The following is a 21,332-nucleotide window of genomic DNA, read 5'->3' as shown; positions in this document are numbered from 1 at the left end:
TTTGCAGACTTGTGTTTGTATCCACGAGCTCCTTTCTGCTGCCCCTTCTTCTCTGGGCTGGCTCTGTGGCTCCCGCAGCCCCGGCGAGCCCCCGGCAGCCGCGGCAGCTCCGGCTTCCCCGGCTCCGGGGCTGCGCGTCATTTGCAGCCCGGAGAATGTTGATCACCTCACTAATTACACCTCTCCCTCTCCTCTTCCCTCTCCTCTCCCTCTCCCTCTCTCTCCCTCTCTCTCGCTCTCTCTCCACTCTCTCTCCTCTCTCTCTCTCTCTCTCATTCCCAGAGTGCATATCGGGAATAGACACACAAAGACATGCGCACTCAACTTAATCAGCCATTTTTTTAAACAGGGCTAAAACGATAATAATTAGCAGAATAAAGACATATCGGATTTTCATTTCCTTTCCTCCTTTTCCAACCCCTTCACAACCAAACAGCGAGACCGCGGTCGGCACATGCTTTAACAACTCCCGGACCCCAAAGGACCGCTCCATGCCCCCCACTTCTTGCTCAATCATTTTTATTTTCACCCAATAAAGTTGGAGGATTATTTTTTTTTATTATTTTTTTAATGAACCTTCTCTCGTTTACTTGGATGTGATCAGCTGTTAAGTAAATAAAGCAAAACAAAAAAAAGAGGCGAAGATCCAGTAGGAACTGCGAGGGGAAATGGAAAGTAAGTTTTTTCTTTAACTTTTTATTGAGTAGTTTGTGTTAAATTTAGGTCGAGTATCGATTATCTTTCCAGGCTGATCTTGCACAATCTTTGATATTTCGCTCTCGCTCTCTCTCTCTCTCTCCCTCTCTCTGTGCCTCTTTCTCTCTCTCTCACATACACACACACACTCACATCCCCAGATCCCATGTATCTCTCCCCTCTCTCTCTCCCCCCTTTTTCTGCCTGTTTCCCCATTTTTAGTACAGTATTTGCTCCCGTTTGGGGAAGGAGGGCTGCTTTTTCTCTCTCCCTTCTTTCTTTCTTTCTTTCTCTCTCTCCCTTTCTCTTTTATTCCGGGGGTTACGTTTTGTTTGTGGCTTTTTTTTTGTTTTGTTTTGGGGCTGTGGGTTTGATGTTGTGTTTTTTTTTTTTTTTTTTAATCTTTCGGGCTGTAACTTTCGGATTAAGTGGAGGACCCTGCTCAGTTTGCAAAGAGGTTCGGGGGGTACCCCCCACTTTTTATTTCGCTCATTTTTGTAGGGAGCTCGGGGAGGGGGGGAATACTGTCAGATTAGGAAAGACGTTACGGCTGTCAGAAGTCATCGCTTGCCAGCCCCTTCAGAGCTCGCGCTCTTGTTTCGCAGCTCGGTCCCCCAAAAACTTTGAGGTGCTTTTTGAAGGCGCATTCTGCTCTCCCACCCTCCTTCCCTCTCCTCCCCATCTCCACCCCCCTTGGCCTCCCAAACTTTCGCTTTCGGGCGGGGAGGGGGGGATGCCAGCAGGGCAATGGGGACCCTGACTGCGTGCGTGTGTACAGAAAGGTGTGGGGTGCTTTTGCCCTTCTCCCCCCCCCCCCCCCCCCCCCTCCCCGCGATTTATTTTGCAGGTAGGTTTCTGAGGAGCAGAGGCAGGGGTGGCTGTGCGGGTGTGTGCGCGCAGGGGATCGAGCCGCTGGCTGCCGTCTCCGGCAGCAGGAGGAAGAGGAGCCCGTTAGGAGCGCGCCTGCCTCCCTGTCAGTTGCGGCGCGGGGAGGCGGCCCAAGCCGGCGCGGAGCTGCGCGGAGCGGCGCGGCCCCGCCGGCGGGGATGCGCGGCTGCCGCTGCCTGCGGGCGGCTGCCGGCCGGGCGCCAGCGGAGCCCCCGGCATCCCCGCCGGGCCGTGCCCAGCCGCGCCGCTCCGCGCCGCTCCGCGCCGTAGGAAAGGCTCCTGGCGAGCAGGGTCGGGGGCTGCTTTCAGCGCAACCTAAGGTCTCTAACGGGGGGGGGGGGGGGGGGGGGGGCGGTTGTTTTGCGGGACAGGCGTCTATTTTTTTTTTTTTAAACCGAGGTCTAAGGTGTTTAAAAAAAAACACCCAAAAACCAAAAGCCACAACCCCCCTGCTAACCAACCAACCAAAAAAAAAAAAAAAAAAAGCTCATAAACAGCGAGAAGGCAGTTCGGTTCCTGCTCTGTCTAACTGCTCGTGCCAGAATCAAGTGCATCCCTTCGCATCACGGCGGCTAATGGCAGACGCGTCCCTGCTTCCCCCTCTTGCCTTACATGAAATTTCCTTCAAAAATGCTAATAAACTTTCCCCCCATCCGATGCCAACTTACGGCGGTTCCCCTCCACTCCTCCCCTCCTGCATCTTCTTCCCCCCCTCACCCCCCCACCCCCCTACCCCCCCCCCCCAGCCTCCCCAGCAGCGGCAGCAGAAAATGCACGGGTTGGTATTTCTTTTGTTACCTGCGAGCCGGGCGGCCGGGGGTCTCTCATCGGCTGCTTAGGGCACTGGGTCCAACCGAGAGAGGAGCCACATCAGTCGGGTTCAGCCTGTTTCACCTCAGCGCCGTCCCGAGGAGGCTTTAGCCACCATTCAATAACACACCCTCCTCCTCCTCCTCTTCCTCCTTAGGTACCAAGGCAGAGATCGCAAACATAACACCCCCCCCCCTCCCCACCAAAAAAAAAAAAAAAAAAAAAAAAAAAAAAGCCCAACCAAAAGACAACTTGCCAGGCTGAAGATGGTGGATTTACATTAAGCCAGACACAGGCAGGTTCACTCAGAGTCTGACCATCCCGTTTTCTGACAGTTGCATTTCCTCGGCTCCATTCCGTCCTCCCTTTTTTTTTTTTTTTTTTTAAATTTTCTTTTTATTAGCCCTGTTCCGTTTTTAATCAAGGATTATGTAGTTGGCAGGAGGAGAGCGAGAAAGAGAGTGGAAAGAGAGGGCTCGGGTGCTTTTGGGGTGGTTGCTGTGAGGGTGGTTTTTTTGATTTTTTTTTTTTTTTTTTTTTCAATTGTGTTTCCCCTGGATTTGCAGTGGCTCGATCCTTAGGAGCGGTGGTGGAGTGTTTAAAAAGATCATATGTAGCGTTATATTTTTAGTTTGGTGGTGGATGGATGGAAGAGGTAGTGAGAAGCTTTTGCAGCCCTGCCTGTTGTTGGTTAGATTGAGGCAGAGACTTGGCTGCGATTGGGACGCGACTGTGACATGGGCATCGATCGCTTCCATTGAGAGCAATGCAAAAACACAGCCTGGGTATGTAACACTCTCAGTGCCATCAACACTTGTTTTACTTTATATTTACTGGCAAAACTGACAGAACGATCCGGAGTGCTTTTCTTTGAAATAAGGAATACAAACATTTGGATGGGAAGGTGCACAAAGAAGATTGTGAAAATAAACGGGGGGTTGAAGGTTGGGGTGTGTGTGTGTGGGGAAGAGCCTTAACCATCATTGCTCCACTTCCTATTCAACTGACTGTATTTAAGGAGTTTCTCTCTTTTCTCGACTGGGGGATCCTACTAAACTGGTTGAAATGAAAAAAAAAAAAAAAAAAAAAAAAAATCAGACAATCAACCTTGAGGGAATATCTGCTAGTTTTCAGGGTTTGCGGTTTCAGCCGGTAGGAAGGCACACAAAATAAAAGATGGCTAGCCAGCTGTTTTAACCTCTTGCACCTGGCTCCAGAGCTGGGGCTCACCAGGATTATTCAGTTATTCGTGCTATCTGGGCTTGAATATTTATAGTGTACGATCTAGAGATCCATACAGTGCATTGTAGCATCTCTTTATCCTTTAGTCGTGGGCTTTTTGGACTTCGTCAACATAAACATGTATTCAATAGTTTTCATTTTTATGATAATGAACGTAGAGGGTCAATGAAATATAGAGGGAAAAGTCGTAAATCTGCAAAAGTGAAACCTACCCAAGGAACAAAGAAAGGTCAGGTAAACCATCTGTGTAAGTCACAGTAATAGTACCTGCTGTTTGGTTTATGCAGGGATACTGCTTTATTATTCTCTAAAATGAAACTTATCCGCTAGATCAAGTTAAAACTAAAGGAAAGCTGTGGAGATGATAAATGGCATTGCGTGCATCTTTCAGAATAGGGAGACAGTTGTGTTCCTCGATTTTTGAATAGTTTAGGTTTATTTGTGATGATGGTGCACCAGAAAGAACATATAAAGGGGGCCGAGAAAAATCACTGTTTAATATTGCAGAATTTACTGCTTCCATTCTGACCATGAGCCTAAATTTACACAATGAAATTTGATTATCTCTAATAACAATATTAGATCCTGCACTGGATGGATGAGAATTGAGGTGGTTTTGTTGATTGCAAGGGTTTAATGTTGCATTTCAGAATCTGATGTGGTTTAGCCTCCCTTCCATTAACTGGAAAACCCCTGAGGTTTTACAATTATTTCTTAAAGATAATACATTTAAGATTGCATTGGTAGGCTGAAGAAAAGTCATAAAGGCAAGAAGGGAAGCCCTTAATAACTCTTGAGATTCAGACATGTTCAGCAGTTAGATTGGCTCTGACTTCACCAAGGGTCGACAATGTGTCATTTCCATGAAGCCAAATTGCCCTCTGCCTATATGATATTAATGTGCAAATCAATATTTCAGGGATTAAATTTCCCTTCTTCATTTTTTATGGTTTCTACCTCAATAAGTCTCAAGTCTATTAGAAGAGGCTGGATGATTTAAAATCTTTCACTGCAGAATGGCTTGTCGTAGCCTTGTTTCACAGACCGTTTTTGGATTTTCGTTATAAAAGACTAAAGGCATTCCAAAGAAGTTGATAGTCAATATAGGGACATGCTCACTGTTGTAAAGCCCTTGTTCGATTAAGAGCTAAAAAGGTATTGAAAATATAATATATATGTTTATATAATATATATACATTCTACTGCTTTAAAAATATTGTGTTAATCACCTATTGATTTATTTCAAAATCAATTGAAGCTCCTTTCTTATTAGTGATTTGTTCAGCATTCTTCAGCCTTGTTGTTAATTTTCTTAAACAGCATGCATGAATTAATCTGCTGGTAGAATGTGTTTGGGGTTTTCTTTGAAGCATATTTAAAACCAGGCATTTTTACCTATTTAGCTAAGTGGTGTGAACAGTTTAGTATTGTGGGGAGAGCCAGGGCACTGTTTTCTGCACTTCAGATTCAGCATTGTTTTAATGAAGCTAAGGGGCGTTTCATAAATATTTTATGATTTCTGCTCAGATGCTTATCAGCAATGTTTATTAAGAGTTTCCATTGAATATTCAGAATCAGTTAAAAATTAAAATGGAGCTATCTGATCTGGAAGGAAACAATACATGACAGAAAATTTAGGTCAAAATATGAGGTTGTGACTTTATCACATAATCTTGGGAAGGCCCTACTGTCTATCATTTAGTGTTGTTTTATAGTCTTAGACCATCTGGACCAAGTTCCGCACAGCTGCATGAATTTCATATGTGATAGAACATTTTTTCCATTCAGTGTGAAATGTTCCTTCCTAAAAACGTACACCAGACTCGCTTAATTTAGTCTGCTAAAAGAAATGCACATGAAAAAGGACAAAAGGCTCTTTAATCTCTGCAAGCTGTTTGTTTTTCTTCAAGATTCCTGTCTGTTTGGGTTTGAAAAGTCATGTTTATTGAGCAGATGATTCTGAGGTGTGACATTAAAATAATATATGATTTTTGTGCTAGTTTCTGCTCTCCTGGTTAATTTGCAGAGCTACTTTTTATGCCTGTCAAAACACAGAGTTAATCTATTCTTATTTACAATTAATCTCAATAAAATTAATCTTAACTATGCCTTAGTCAGTAGCTTAAAATATCTAATTATATTCAATTAACTGCTGTCATAGTAATTAACACTGCTTAATTGCCTCTGCATATATTTATGTAAGCTCATTAGTTACTGCTTGCTCTTTTTTTCTTTTCTCATTCCCATTTTTGTGGCTCTCGGAACATTGACATAAAACCCAGTCTAGTTTTTGACAATTGGGGTCTTGAAGAGCCCGTGACAATAGCAATATATGTGTTCATAACCTGTTAGGTAGGTAAATATTTGTGTGTTCATATGCAAAAAGTGTACCAGATCTGGGTCTCTAAAGAACTTCCAATCCAGCTTCCGCACCCCCCACCCTCACCCCCCCCCCCCCCCCTTCCTCCTACCCAACACATACAAAAATGTTTTCTAGCCTTGTTGATAGAAATACGAGAATCCAGGTTAAGCTTTGTGTTTATAAATGAAGAGCTTTTCTGCATCTGCCTTGGGGCTGTACCCAGAAGGCAGAGCTTTGCTGCTCCAAATTCATTCAAAGGGTTAAAGACTTGGCCAAGGTTCAAACTGAGAAGCGCCCAGGGAAAGTGCATGTGAATATGTACAAGTTTCATGTAATTAGTGCTTAATTATATTAACATATGCAAATTGTCAACTTAGGAGCTTGTTGAGCTGGCAAAGATCAGCCAGGCACAATTGCTGTATTGTTCTGAAACAATAATGGATTTCAAGTTGGATTGTGAAAACACATAACTAGCTATCTAATTTAACTCATACCATGGTGAAATTTCATTAGTCTCCATGGAGACTGGTTTAATTGTGCTGACTAATGTTCTGGGCTGCAGAATGTCCTAAAAAGAAAGCGTTGTTTGCCTAATCCACCTTACAATGACACTTGTTTGTACATGTTTCCCTTGTGTGAGAATTTGCATATGCAAATAAATAGTTTCTCTGCCCCATTTGTCATGGCTGTTCATTACCCATGAAGAGGACATTGTTACTAGGCTGTTACTGAGTCTCCCAAGACAGGATAGTGTCAACCAGTCCAGCCACATTCTTTCATAATTTGTTTCTGATTAATAGACCAGAGTGAGGCTCATTCTATTCAGGCCTCTGCAAAGGGAAGGTCAGTTCTGTCACTGAAAAGAGTTTCCGCAGCAACTGAAGTTTTTTCTCTCCCTCCCCCTCCCCCTCCCCCCTCTTGCTCTGGCTAAAATAATCATATTTAAAATAATGTATTCTTGCTCTGAGGAATACCTCCACTAATAATCTCTAGTTTCCTAAAGCAAAAGATAGGAAAATAAAGGAGATTCTGGTATTGGAATATTAATCCTGTTTTTGACAGAAAGGTAAACTGATATAATTGCTTTTCAGTCGAAGGAATGGGGGTTTATACAAGTGTGAAAGCATCGGAAAAGGATTAGCATTTTTTTGCATAATGAAAAGCTCTGTTGAATAGGGCACTGAATGGTTGACTGAATGACTGAGATGAAAGGAAGATGAAAATGCAGGCTCCTCTTTCTTTATGCCTATGTTCAGCTCTCCCTAAAGTTATGTTTGTCCAAGACTTGAGAAAACAAGCAGAAGCTCAGATTTGAGCAACTTGCTAAGATGCCCCGAGTTTCCATCATCATGTGAAGTAATATGTATGAGAGTAGTGCAGGGAAAGGCTGCGAAACACAGGTTTGTATGGAGGGGAGCTCCAAGAACATGACAGGCAAACCAAATATTGACTATTGGGTATCGAGGATTCCCAGCACTTTGCCTGGGGGCAAGAAAGAGGGAGGAGGGGGGCCAGCAGTGAGGGAAGGAACTATTTTAAAAGTTGCCAATGGAAACTACGCATCAACTCATAATAATCTAATAAAGTTTGGTGTTCAAGGAAGTAGGGTTTAGTCAATATCTGTTTTAATTATTAAACTATTTCTCTTTTGGAAAAACTTATGAATTCTGACTCAGTGCTAAGCGTTTAAGTGGTATAGGACCTTTGCTGGGGAAAAAATTACTCTTCTTTCAGCTTTGAAAATAGAGGAAGCTTGCCGAAATAGAAATTGATACATGCACATAAGGAGCGGGATTTTCGGACTGACTGCGTCAGTGTATTCAGGTTGTTTAAACCAGTAAGATTCCAGTAGATTCAGGTGGCAAGAAGGGCCCTGGCCTCCTCCTGCAATCAGTGCTAACCCCCACTGACTTCAACCAGAGCAGGATCAGGCCCCCAGACAGGGCTGCAACTGGTTAGCTGTTGACAATGTGATCAGTGCTTCTAATTATGTTCTCTCAACAGTAATTAGGGCAGTTAAAATACCATAAGTGTTGAGCCACTTTTGAAAGTGGGAAGTGGTTCTTTTGTACGTATGTAAATCAAATGCAGTGTGAATAATTATTTGTATGTATGCATATTAAATAGGCTGTCTTTTTTTTTCAGGTCAACGTAATTACAGATTTAGAGCCACTGTGGAAAACTGTTGGTAGTTAGACTAAATATTAACTTGTTTGTGGGTTTGGGTGTTTTTTTTCGGTTTGCAGAACATTTATTTGTAAATCCTTATTAGTTCAGCATTGGGCTTCCTCTATAGTATTTAAACAGTTAGAGATACCTCTAAGAAATTAGGATTATTTATGGATAAATGAAGTAAAACTGTAAATGCAGAAAGTGCTTGGTAAAAATAAAGTCACAAAAATTCTCTCTTTTATGATGAAGTTAAAGACCTTCTGTGGGCTTTGAGACTGTTTTACCACTAACTTTATGAAATTCCTTAAAACTTCTTTTAAAGAAACATTCTTAGGGGATATTCTTTCATTCTGGGAACAGCTTATTAGTGTATTTCCGTAAGAAAAAAGTGTTAATTTAAAAAATAAATTCATTTATATTTTAAAATATTGTTAACCAAGCACCATGTGTTGTCTCTGGCAATGTTCCAGCCACTGTAGAACTGGATAACACATGGGTTAATAATAACTTATGTGATGTCTGCATTCATACTGATTGGGCAGAAACCCAGAACACTGAGATACTGGGATTCAAGATTTTTACAGAATAAGATGTAATGCAGATTATGTTTATATGAACAGATGCACGGGTAGAAGAAACTAAAAGACATCAGTTGCTTTTACCTAGTAGGTAAAACAGATGTAGTAGTTTCTGGTTGGTTGGTGATATTTGTTGTTGTTTTTGAAAGGGGTAATAAACACATTTATTGATAGTGGGGTTCAGCAGACCTGTAGAGATAAACTTGTTTTGCATAAATAAGAGCAGCATGTTTTGTCTTATATTAAACATATTACTCTATTCCTTTTTTTAGTCACTCTATAGCATTCTTATACTTCAGCTTTTGCTGGGTTTCAAACTAAGTCAGCAAAGTTTGTACCAGGTTGAAATATGGCAGTCCTGTTGAAGAAGGACTTTTTCTACTTAAACAAAACATTCTGAGGAATGGTTTAACTAAGTTATATGATCAAAATAAAAGTTTGCTATATTAAGACACTCTTTTATATGTTCACATTACTCAGAATCATCTTTCAATTAAAAAAAAAATAAAATTAGAAGGTAATCTGTCCAAATTATATTTTCTTTGCTTTTGGTACTTCTGAGAACAATTTTAAAGATGCTGGGAAACTGGGATCTCTTTACAGAGAAATCTGGCAGACTTTTAACACTCACAGTGATCTGATAGGCTGTACCAGCTCCTAAGAAGGTGTTATAGTCCTTCAGGTCAATAGTTCACAAACGAATGGCTGTATGTACATGATAGACCATGGTGACTCTGAAAACAAACATTTACCATGTAGGCTGCAGCGGTGTCTGCAGAACAAGTGATGCACACACTAGATGTAAATCTAAAACTGTATTTAAGTAGACAAACATTCTTCTCTGAAACAAAGAAATCCTCACAGAATGCCTGTGTTGATGTGAGTCAAGGACACGTAAACCCAAAAGAACTGGATTGTTCCCATTCACCCCAAACTAAATTATCGGTAACTCCTCTGTAATCAGAGGAGTAATATGGCTATAAAATTGGCAAGACATACAGTTTTGATATTATTAGGAAAAGAATCAAGCCTTTAGTTAGTGATTGACAAAAATCCCATAAAATCAAATTTAAAAGGTTTCATCTCATCCTTTTGCACTACAATTTCCATTTTTAAGGATGATGTGCTTAGTGCAGAAAGCACCAGAGAGTTTGTAAGAAAAAGGTTTTCCAGAGAGGCTGATGGGGTCAATTCTGTTCCTTTTACCAGGGAATAGCAGAGCTAAGGGTCTAGAAGCAGTGGCTGCTGAAGGCTTGCTCCTCCCTGTTTTGACACTGGGGCTACCTTATAAATTCACCTAATCTGAGTTGACAAGGCATCTGTCACTGGTAGTGCTCCAGTGTTTGGGGCACTGATGGAAACCTGGAGTAATCGCAGTTATTTCCACACTTGTTCCAGAAGATGGTAGTGTAACAGATCAGAATAATCTCTTTTTGAGGAATAACAAAAACATAACTTCCTTCTTTTGCTTCACTTGGGGAGGATCCTTTGATTTTCTGTATTCAGAAGGCCAGAGCTTTTGTAAGAAGAGACGGGGAAAAAAAATCCTTGGATTTGCCAAGTATTACATGACAGTTTCAAATGCAGGTGGTTTTCCTGTGTGAGAAATCATGGTTGTCCCCTTCAAATAAAGGTTTCTCCTTGTTTAATACCTAAGACTTCGCATGCCGTCCCCGCTCCAGAAAATAAGGTTCTGAGTGAAAAGCAGCTCCTTAAACAGGGAGCTTGTTCCTGTAGGTTTCACTCTAGTCCTTTTATATTTTTTTTTATACTGAAATATGGTTATTGATTTTATTTACAGTGCTGAGGGTTTAAATTAAAGAAAATGTAACATTTCTAAAATAAATTATTTAGCTATATGACAAATGCCACCCCTCAGTCCCTCAGTTCCTTTGAGTTTTGTGAACTGCTCACCAAAAAAATCACTTTCTTTGCCATTGCATTACAGCCATCTCTGGGGTGGGAAATGTCACCCTATGCACAAACAACCCCTAGCCACTCGGCTGCAGCAAAGCAATGTGCTTCTGGACTTTTTCCAGCAGGAGCAAATGATTGCTGTAGGGAGGCAAAATATGATTTCTCACTGGGACAGGCATTTCATCTCCAGTGAAAAAGCATCACTGGAGTTCTAAGTCCCAAATGGTCTGGCCCATGGATTTCTCTTTTGCTTGATGGGTGGTTTTCCCAGTGCTGCTGCAGTTTCCAGTTTTGACCAACGGCCTCTTCCAAAGTTCAGCGCCGCCTCATTGATTTCTCCGGGTTTGGATCAGAACCTTACAATGAAGAGTATCATCTACTGAGGCCCCCACTACAATTCAAGCAGGGGCAGGTCTGCACTGCCAGGCAGCCACTGCCTGGCCCTGGCCCTGGGCTCAGCCCTGGCCTCGGCCCTGCATCGGGGAATGCTCCCTGAAATCAAAGGGCAGAGCAGTGCAGTCACTTTTTTTTTTTTTTTTTTTTTTTCCCCTGTGTGGGTGGAAAGGCAACAAGAGACAATGGAGTCAAAAAATGTTAGTATTTAAATACAACAGAAACCGGGAGTCTGGCAATAACTCAACTACTACAGTGTCAGTTCAGCCATCTGGAGATTGTGACACATCCAAAAAGAGGGGGGTGGCAGGGAGATAGACCTTAAAAATGAAGGATGTCATTCCGTGTTCAAATGTACTCTCCACGTAGGCTGCTTGCTTTAATGTTGAACAGCATAGGTCTCTTGAGTGGTTTTGTGCATCAAAGACGTACGTACTGAAACACCTTAGTGCCTTGCCACGATTGGATGTTATTGTTTCTGGACCTGAGTTGTTTGGCCCAGCACTGAGTTTACTGGTTGATATCAGTTTGTTTTTCAATGTTATCGTTATTTAAAAATAGATTTTGAGGCTGTTTGAATTTTTTTAATACATACAATGGCAGTGATTTATAAACATTTCCGGATTCAGCTGTAGCTGTACAGAAGGGTTGAACCTGTTTTCAGCGTATTTTTTACATGATTTTAATAATTAGAGGCAAATATATCAGAAATCTTTTAGGTTCATTTAAAAATCTATGCAATTTAAACAAACGCTGAATTGTGTAATGGTTTGTCTGGGAATTACTTAGGCTGCACAGCGTAATAATATTTTATTAGCTGTCATTTGTTTTCTAGGAAGAAAATGGTGATTTTTATGTTGTGTGTTACGTGAAGACTTGGCACTGAAATGGGACAGTCCCTGAATGTGAATTTGTAAAAAGGTGGGACAGTAGTTGCCCAAAAGGTGAAGACTTGAGAAAAATTGGGGTGGGTCATTTCTTTCCTGAAATGAAGCAGGGTACAGATTAGGAGCCATTAAGGTCTGCCAGGAGTTGCTGGTCATAGAAGCCTGTTTAAGTGCTCACTGTCAACAAGGAAATCATGGGCAGCACTTAAAGTGGCTCACCTCTGATTTATTCATAAACCTCACACGAGCACTTGGCTTTGTTCTTGCTCTGGTAAGGGGGAACTGATGCCAATAAGAACAGGAATAAAGAGCTTCTTGCATGGTCCAAAAGTGAATAGCACTTTATCTCAAAGCATGACCTCCATTCCCAAGATCTGTTGTGTTACAGTTGACTCCGCTAGATGTGTATTCTCAGATGAATTGCTAGAAGAGGTTACAACAAATATATACTTTGTAAACCCTCTAGATGTAACAAGAACTGTGTAACTGGAACTTAGGTTCTAACTTGACAGAAAGGTTGCGGTATTCATAGTGAACTGAGAGATTTCCGTTTCAGACAGAGCTCTAAGCTGGTGTTTTTAGTGTGAGTCAGAAAACAGTATGATTATGTGGCTGTGATTCAAGTGAAAATTTTATATTCTTAAAGGATTCATTTGAGAAACATATTTTCATAAAAGCAGACATACAGAAATGTGAAGTAGTTCAGAGAACAAAAAGGACAAAAAGAAAAAAAAAAAGTTGACTTCATTTTTAGGCATATTTGATTGCTGTTGCTTTATTTTTGTTTCTCTAAAAAAGGCGAAGTAGTGCTTGCAGTCCACGATGGGGGATGGGACCTTTCCAAGACGGTCAACTGCCATGTTTGCACTGGGGCAGAGGTTGAGTACAGTTACTTAAATCCCCAGAGAAACATTTAGTTAACGCTAGTCTCTTTCTGATCCTGTCTGAGTCTGGTTTTCCTTTTTGTTTTTTAATGAAGTTTGTTTGTTGCTATGTTTACGTTATGTTTTTAAACTGACTTGCGTTTTCACAACAGATTTGACCAAAAGAGTCATAATGGAAGACAGTGATGAGAGTTAATGATACGTCTTTGATAAAGCAGTCCTCGTGTGCAATCTGATCACAGCCATCAGCTCATTTGTCATGGCTGAAGTGAAAATGTCAGGACCAATGAGTGTATCAGTGCTGAAGGGGGCGAAAGGGCTTTTGGAGACACTTTTGTGCTGGGAGTGGGCCATAGCCTAGATGCAGCTCTAGGGAAATACTGGGATTAGCCAACTCTGTGCACAAATCCCTAGCATAACAGAATTAGTTGGGAAAATGAGGTTTGTTAGGGAAAAAAAAAAAAAAAAAATCTGTAAAACTGCTCTATACTGCAGCCCAGGAACTAAGCAAAACAGTAAGGCATTTTATTAAAATAATTTTAGCAATGTGAACATACACACATTCCAACAAAAATCACAATTGGTAGCCAACACTATAACAAAATCCATCTTAATGCATTTTGCATATGTACGTGGGTTTGCTTCTAGAAAAAAAAGTGCTTTTGAAATAAATACGGTCTTTACAATCTTAAAAGAAGGTTTTCTGAATTTGACACAGTGGAAATTAATACAACATATTTAAACACAAACTGATGCTGATGATCTTTTTGCATGGATTAGTTCAAATAAAAGATAAAGGCAGTTTCCCTGCGGCAGACACTTTTTCACTCAGGAGGTGTAATTCATACTATAGGAACATATTGATTGCCAAACTGGGACTCTGGTGTGGCTAGTCTCTTCTCTCTTTGACTGGTCTGTACAAGATGCTTCTGAAGAATATCACAGTAGGCAGATGTAGGGTAACCTATTGTATATGCCTGCCTTGCCATCACTGCAAATGCTCTGTGAAGAGCAAGGTTTAATATCCTTTACAAATTTTTTGGTTTTTTGTTCACTTTCATTTTACTAACTCTGGATACTTTTGGCAGCCAGTTTCCATTCTGTTTTTTAACCTTGGTAAATTCAAGATCTCAATGGTATCCTGCAGCAATGAGTCCTACTGTCTTACCCCTTTGCCTCTCTCATCATGGGTTTTTAATTTGTCACAGTTTAGCTTTCTTGGAAACCCACTACTTGTCTTTTGGTAAACCTCGTTATGCTTCCTGTTACGTATCTAGGAAGAGCAGGGGGTTTTGCCACTATGTTGTCCGTAAAATGATGAAGAAATCTTGATTTCTTTGAGGTGGGGATCCTACTTACCAAACCTATTCAGCTGCTGTGGAACTGTGTAGGTGTTTAACCAGGTAATCCCATTACCCGCACTGTGCCAGCCCAAGAAGAGTGAGAGGGAGTGAGTTATTCCATCTCCAGTGCACGGAGCGGTTACTGAGGAATTGTCTGAATGCTATACAAGTGTAGATAATTGTCTGTCTGGCTACACCAGTAAATAATGGCTATTTGCCTGTGGAAGGGATATTTACCTGTTTAGCTGTACTTCCCATGTTTGATATTGCAGAATTGGGAGTGGTTTAACTTCACAGATCTGTGCCGAGTGTGTTCAACAGACTGCCAGCACTCTGCTGAGAGAGTTTTTCCTTCATCTGGTGTTACTATTAGAAGTGTTGCTGCAAGTTTATCATCTTTTCTTTGGATTTAATGGAAGGCTGAGAGGAAAATTAAGTTTGGCACCGGCTCCATTGTGTCACTGATCTGGTAGCTGCCACCATTACGCAAGGCCTTCGAAATGGAGAGGAGCGTAGCAGAGAATGGCACACTGGACCTTGCTGTGCTCTGGGTTATTAGTGTGTCTGTGTCGCTACCCTGTGTTGCACAGTGTTCGCCCATGGTGAAAAGGTCTTGCTTCCTTTTTCTTTCCCAAAATTTGGGCATAAATTTGGGAGCAGGCAGAACTAGCACATACGCTGATCAGAAGGGATGGAGAGCAAGGGATGTGTGGTAGAGCCTTAGGCTGCAGCTCAGATACCAGGTAATTGCCTCTGGTAAGCCTAGGCTTCCTCGCAATGGGTTTGCAGCTAGCATGTGAAACTACATTTTGTGGTCATGGGCTTCAGGCCCGTGGTCCTTCTGGGCCTTCTTGTGCTATGAACATGGCCACAGGGACTAAAGATACCAGGTAACCTCGACTCTGGCACAGGAATGTGTAATAAAGCTGCAGCCACTAGCCTTTAAACCCCAAACACTTCTCTGTCTAGGCGTGTCAGTGTGAGTGGCAGCAGCAAAGTAATTTATTTAATCTAACTAGTACTTATCTTTGTTAGGAGTCGTCTGTAGATTTCTTCCATTTTATGTACAGTGAATTGTCCTCTTTCAGATAATGTGCTTGTACAACCTTGTGTGGGTTTTTTTGTTTTTGTTTTTGTTTTTTAATTCTATTGATTTACAGTATTGAAGTGAAATATCTGATACCTGTTTCCTGCACTTTGACTATACGTAGTCAAAGAAGCTGATGAGATTCTTCCCTCCTTTCCACAAGCCCTTTAGCTGTTTTAAATGTATAATTATCATTGCATGTCATTTGATAGCTGCACTAATTGCTGCCAACCATTGTCTGTTTGCACTTAATGCTGAAACCTGATCAACATCCTGCTTTGGTTGATGTTTGGTGGTAAACTTTAATTAACTCTTATTGCATTGAAGAAGAGCTCAGTCTCTGTGCTAACTAATCATTTACCTTCATTATGTCCTGACAGCTCCACTTGTTCCTGGTACTAATAGATACACCAGTCAGTAAATAAACCTGCAAACCTTCATGCCTTGAAGTTGTTCCACATTGATATTTTGTTGCTTAAAGTATAATGCCATAAAGATAATTATTTCAGTTAGTTTTGTATCTCTGCTTTTCCAGACACCAATCTCAAATTGCCTTTTTCATGCCAGACAATATCATTTTAATAGTAACTGTAGATTTAAGATAACATTATTCCTTCAGCATGGTTCCTATATACATGCATCTTTTGAATCAATACAATTAAGCTTGTCTCCTGTTGGAATTCTTGTAATTATTTTTCCTGAAATACTTTTCCTGTAATGATATTGAAGTTAAAGTAATCAGGTTACTGGCAGATCATGTAAAATTCAACTCAAAATTGCTGGCTGCTTGATTTTAATTTGTCTGACATCAAGTTTGTTTGAAAAGGGATAATATGTGGTTAAACCAAGGAGCTTATAATTATGGTTGACATTTGTTTGTTTATAATGAAATCTAATTAAAGTTCATACATTTTAAAACACAAAAGTTAATTACTGAATTGCTCACTTCACTTATGCACAGCAGTCAAATTAACTTGCAGAGCAAAAAAATGACAAAAGACTATGCATATTAAAAACAAAATGCCCAGCTGATCTTGACAATACAAAACAAATTTGCCATGATAATATTCTAGAAAAAAACCCAAATGCTTTATTAATAACTAAACTGTTTAAAAAAATCCTGTATTTTCACTGACTGGGCTGATATTAGTACAGAGTAATATTTAAATGTTTAACATGATTTACAATACCCACAGCTTCTTTTTTTTTTTTTTTTCCAGATGCATAACTGGAAGAGTCTTGCACTCTTGTAAATGTGCTCAAAAGCATGATTCTGTATTTCTTTTTTCATCAAGACTCTTTCTGAAGTCATCTGGAGTTGTAATATCTCCCCGAGAACTGGAATGTTTTCTTGACTACCTGCCTTGTGATAACTTTTAGAAAGATAATTGCAGCATTTTTAGCATACAAGCAAATTACTATTAGGCAAACAAAAAAGTACTGTAACATTTATTTCACAGTTGATTTTGAGACAACAAAGAGGCTAGGTGAATACTGTAGAGCCACTTTGACTCCCTAGTCATTATTGGTTAGTTTTGCAGTGCAGTCTTACCTTCCAAATGTGCTGACAGAGGGCACATCCAGACTTTAGTAAAATCACAAATTTTGTGATAATTCACACTTTAAAAGATTACGCTACTCTGTTTTATATCATTAAAATATTTGCAGTATAGTTGCTTACGTTAATATTACATTTTTGTTAAATTAGATTTAAGTTTAGTGAAGAAAAAAAGCTACATTTCTGTAATTTTTTCTTAAAAGCTGTGAATGCAAACGATCTCTTTCGTAGTGTTTGAGAACAGGTGACAGATCCAGGCAGCGTGAATTTTTGTGAAGACAATTAGGATTAATTTTCTAGCTGCTTCTATTTAATTTAGTTCCATGTGTGTTTAAAACAACATCTAATGTAAACTAGCTATGGTCAAAGTTAAAGAGATTAAATGGTGAAAGCTTTACAGATTGGGAGTATTGACATATGAATAAACACAGTAAATATGATTTATTAATTCCTGAAATGATTGATGCAGCAAATTTTTTAAAGGAAAAAGGACTATGGATTCAATAGCTAAGATTTATATTTAGCAGGATTATTAAGTTGAACTTCCAAATTTAATAGGGATTTTGGGGGTGAAAAGGGAAAGCATGGGGGCTCTTTTCATTAATGGCATGCTTGTAAAATTGAGTGTAATTTACATAACCTTTCATAGTGTATATTGTGTGTGTTATAATACAGGATCTGATTGATTTGTAGATTAATATTTATTTAGTAAAAGAAAATCAAAGGGATTAAGCAGTCATCATTTTAATTCTAATCCTACTTTGCATAGATGAGACAAAGGGGGGTGATTAATGCTGTAATGTTCACTGGGTCACTATCATTCAGACGCACCTTTCTCCAAAGAGAAAGAAAGGGGAAAAGTTGGTGCCTCCTTCCAGTATTGGCAAACAAGAGTTTTCTAGCAAAGCTTTAACTGATTAGGCCATTCTTCATCACTAATGAAGTAATCACTACAGAACCTCAGTGTCAGGTGGAGTAGTAGAAATATGGTATGAAAGGGAGAATTAGAAGGATAATTACAGTTCATGTTCTTCACTCACACCAATGTGAGCAATTAATGTTCAGTTAGAACAAATATGTGCAAACTAGGGTGGCTGGAAAAAAAAGAAGCCAAATTTCTTTGCAGGGGCAGCCTAAGAAATAGGCCTATCTTGCATAATGATTACAACATTTTCCTAAAACAACTAACAACAACAAAAGAAACATATTGCACAGTAGCTTTGTCAAGCTGAGATTGCTGATCTTGCTTTTAAAAGGAGAACAGCTGCAGTGGTTTCATTAAAGCTGTGGAAAGAAGACAGGAGAGTAATGCAACAGTTCTTCACCATTACAATTAAATTAAAAATTCCGAAGTCTATAATAGTGTTATGGCCATTGTATACACTTTCCCGTTACTCCTCAGGATAGAAAACAAAGAGACAAATCCTGTCCTGACAGTGAAGGAGCGCTGATCAGCCTCAGGAGATTTCATTGTGAGAGTTTAAAAATCAGCTGGACTGATGTTTGGTATTAGCCTTTGTGGATGATAAGAGGAACATGAGAGAAAATAATCGAGTTGAACAGTACACTCAAGTTTGTCTTTTGCAAACTTTTCCATCCCACCTCCCGTCCTTTCAGTGTACTGTTTTAGATGCATAATATATTTCGTTACATCCCTCTATTCAAACTTAATTACCTTCTCCCCTTTGTCGTGACATGGGCGGAAAGTTTTTGCCGTGTCAGGAGAGGTCGTCACACATTCTTTTGCAGTTCTCTTCATTAATTCCTTCTTGCAGAAGCATTTTCTATCGTGCTGGGAAGGTAGAAGGGTGTAATAGAAGAGCCCTGAAACATCAGCAGGAAGCTCTAAGCTGGTTAATGCAGTATAATTGTCTGGACATAGACTGGTCTTTGTTTGTGTGGTTCACTTCGAATCAGCTGTAATTAACTCCAGAGTGTTTCCAGATTGCCAGCAAAGAAAAATTACAGCTTTTCTGTTTTAAATTGGAAAGCTCACAAAGACATTAACTATGCAGATTGCTTTTACTTTGATATATTTCTATCCCATAAGAAAAAGCTTATTTGGCTCCTTTTTTTTTTTTTTTTTTTTCTTCTTCTTTTTTTTTTTCCCCTCCTCCACCCAAATTGTGCCTTTGTTAAGTTATTTGATTTAAGGTTTGTTAGAGTGTAGTGGCTACTTAATAGTTCAGTCTGAAAAATATTTTTCTTCATATCATCAACCCCTCTAACACTTGCATTTGTCTCAAGTTATTGTTTCTTAGAGTGTTTTTTGTTTGCTTGGGGAGAAAGGGGCTACTGTGTTTGTTTTCCACTACTACACTGGGCCTAAGTTTCTGATGGATGTCTAGATGGCTTTCTGTACAGAAGATAAACTGCTATGTATCTTCTACACTGAACAGGCTGAAATGAAATACACCCCTGTGTTACACTAACGCACCTTCTATTTCCTTGCAGCTGTATGCTTAAGGCAAAAAAATATTCACAGTAATTATAGGACAGGTAGCTTACCTGTATTTGGATATTTCAAACAAGTGATTGTGGGAAAATGGGCAATTTAAAATCTGTTCAACTCGTGGTCAGCTAAGTGCCTACCACACCCTGTTAAAAGGTACTGTGTACAGTAGTTTATAATTATGGATTGCAGCATGGGCTAAAATGAGAAGCAGTGTGAGCAAGTTTCTAGCTAATGCATCTAATAATACAGCGCTATACACAAAGGATCTGTCAGCAATTGATGCAAAAAAGTCCGACCAAAATCTTTTTTTTTTTTTTCTTTCTTCTGCATTTAACAATAAGGAATTTAAGCCTCAATGTGGCTTTAGCAACCAAAGAAAAGAAGCTCTTGGTGTCTGCATAATACCACTTTGATGGATTTTTTCATCAGTCCTCTGTACGTGGCAACAAATAAACAAGTATAATTATACTTGTGAAGGCCTATTCATTGCTTTGTCAGGATTAGATATATGTGCAGTTTTCACACTGAGCCTCTCTTTTGTCTTTGCCTAACTCACTATGACATATTGATAGAGGATTTGGTATGGGGAAAAGGCCACAGCAGAGACAGTGATGACCTTTTGGAAACTTGATATAATTCAAGGATTTTTATTTATTTTCTTCTTTTTTTTTTTTTTTTTTTCCTAAAAGATTTCTTTAACTTGTTACCAAATTCAGAGACAAGTGTGCAACTTTTAACCCATTTTTACCAGAGTAAATAAAGAAGCAAAAGTGTTATGAGATGGCTAAAAAGCAGATGGGAATAAAAACAATAGGCTAAGAAGCCTCTTGGTCTTCTTTCCCAGCACTTAGCACTGTGGCTAACCTAGCATTCCTTTCCCATTATTCCATCCTCTTGATCAGATCACGTTCTTTTTAATCATTTCACAAACACTGTCTCACTGGACCGTAGAAGAGGGCTGGGACAATCTCAATTAAAAAACAGAGGTAAAACTGGCATTTGTGATTCTTTGTTCTAATGGGAACTCTGCATTCTAAATGCAGAGGAATTCTCCTATTGTTCAGAAAGCACCCCCTTTTCATTAGCAAATCTGGCTGTAGGTGGGTTTTTGTAATTTAGCCGAGCAGAGTTTAGAGCACAGTTTCTCCAGGAGGAAAGCAGAGGTTAGCAATTTAAGGTTTTCTGTATATTAGCCATTAGTTCCGAGAAAAGGATTTAGATGATCAAAGTTAGTGGCCTTGTGAATTACTGAGAGAACTTTAAATACTAAGCAGAGCGGCAGGTATGTATTTCTGTGAACTCAGCTGATAGTACTGGCAGAGATTTGTTTTTTCTTGATGTCTTAAGGCTATACAGATATGTACTTAATCTATATGCATTTTTTGATTTTTAGTTTTTGCATACAAAAAGGAAGTATACTGTATGGTTTGTATTGTGATTGCTTTTGTAAGGAGAATTGAAAACTGTTGTAGAGACTTTGTGGAGTAATGTTGGTTCTGAGGCGGTCCTTGTGGGTTTTTTTTAGCTATGACTTTGTGAAACTTCATTCTAACTCTCACAGAAGGTCCCGGGGGGGGGGAGAGATTTTTTATTTTTCAATACTGAAGATGCTGTAACCTCTAATAGATACATGTTCCATCATACATTGCATAGTATCAGTAAGTCATCCCAGTAATCTTTAATTCCTCATCAAGGTATAATGATTTAATCTACCTAACCTGTTAGGAAACATGGCCACAAAGACTGTAAACTGCTTGAGTATGGAAATATAGATTATGGTTTTTCTCTGTGTTGCTTGTCAGTGCAAAGATTTAGTATTTTTTTTAATCGGCATGAAATATACTCTTGTTTATGCAATTGTGATCAGAAGGCTGATGTCATTGTTTAGTACTGATTAATACTAAAGTTACGTAAGGATACTGATAAATATAAATATGCAGTTTATATAAAAATGTTGATTAAGTAACAGAAAAGATATTATGACACTTGTTACTGTGCTGGATTTGTTTTTTACTTTGGTTACGTGATGGAAGCTTTAAAAATCTAGTTCAGTTCTGCTA

General features: G+C 39.6%; 1 protein-coding gene across 1 annotated transcript in view; it reads left to right on the top strand.

Annotated features, from left to right (window-relative positions):
* Positions 1-30: 30 nt before the first annotated feature.
* ZFHX4 (zinc finger homeobox 4) overlaps positions 31-21,332 on the top strand; it is a 152,006-nt gene continuing 130,704 nt past the window's right edge. The window contains exon 1 of the mRNA XM_074898810.1: positions 31-675. The gene's annotated coding sequence lies outside the window, so the exon portion shown is untranslated. The remainder of the gene's footprint in view (positions 676-21,332) is intronic.

This window comes from Athene noctua, chromosome 2, assembly GCF_965140245.1.
Source record: "Athene noctua chromosome 2, bAthNoc1.hap1.1, whole genome shotgun sequence".
Classification (NCBI taxonomy): Eukaryota; Metazoa; Chordata; class Aves; order Strigiformes; family Strigidae; genus Athene; species Athene noctua.
The sequence above is the reverse complement of the archived record's forward strand: the minus strand, read 5'-3'. Positions and strand labels throughout refer to the sequence as shown.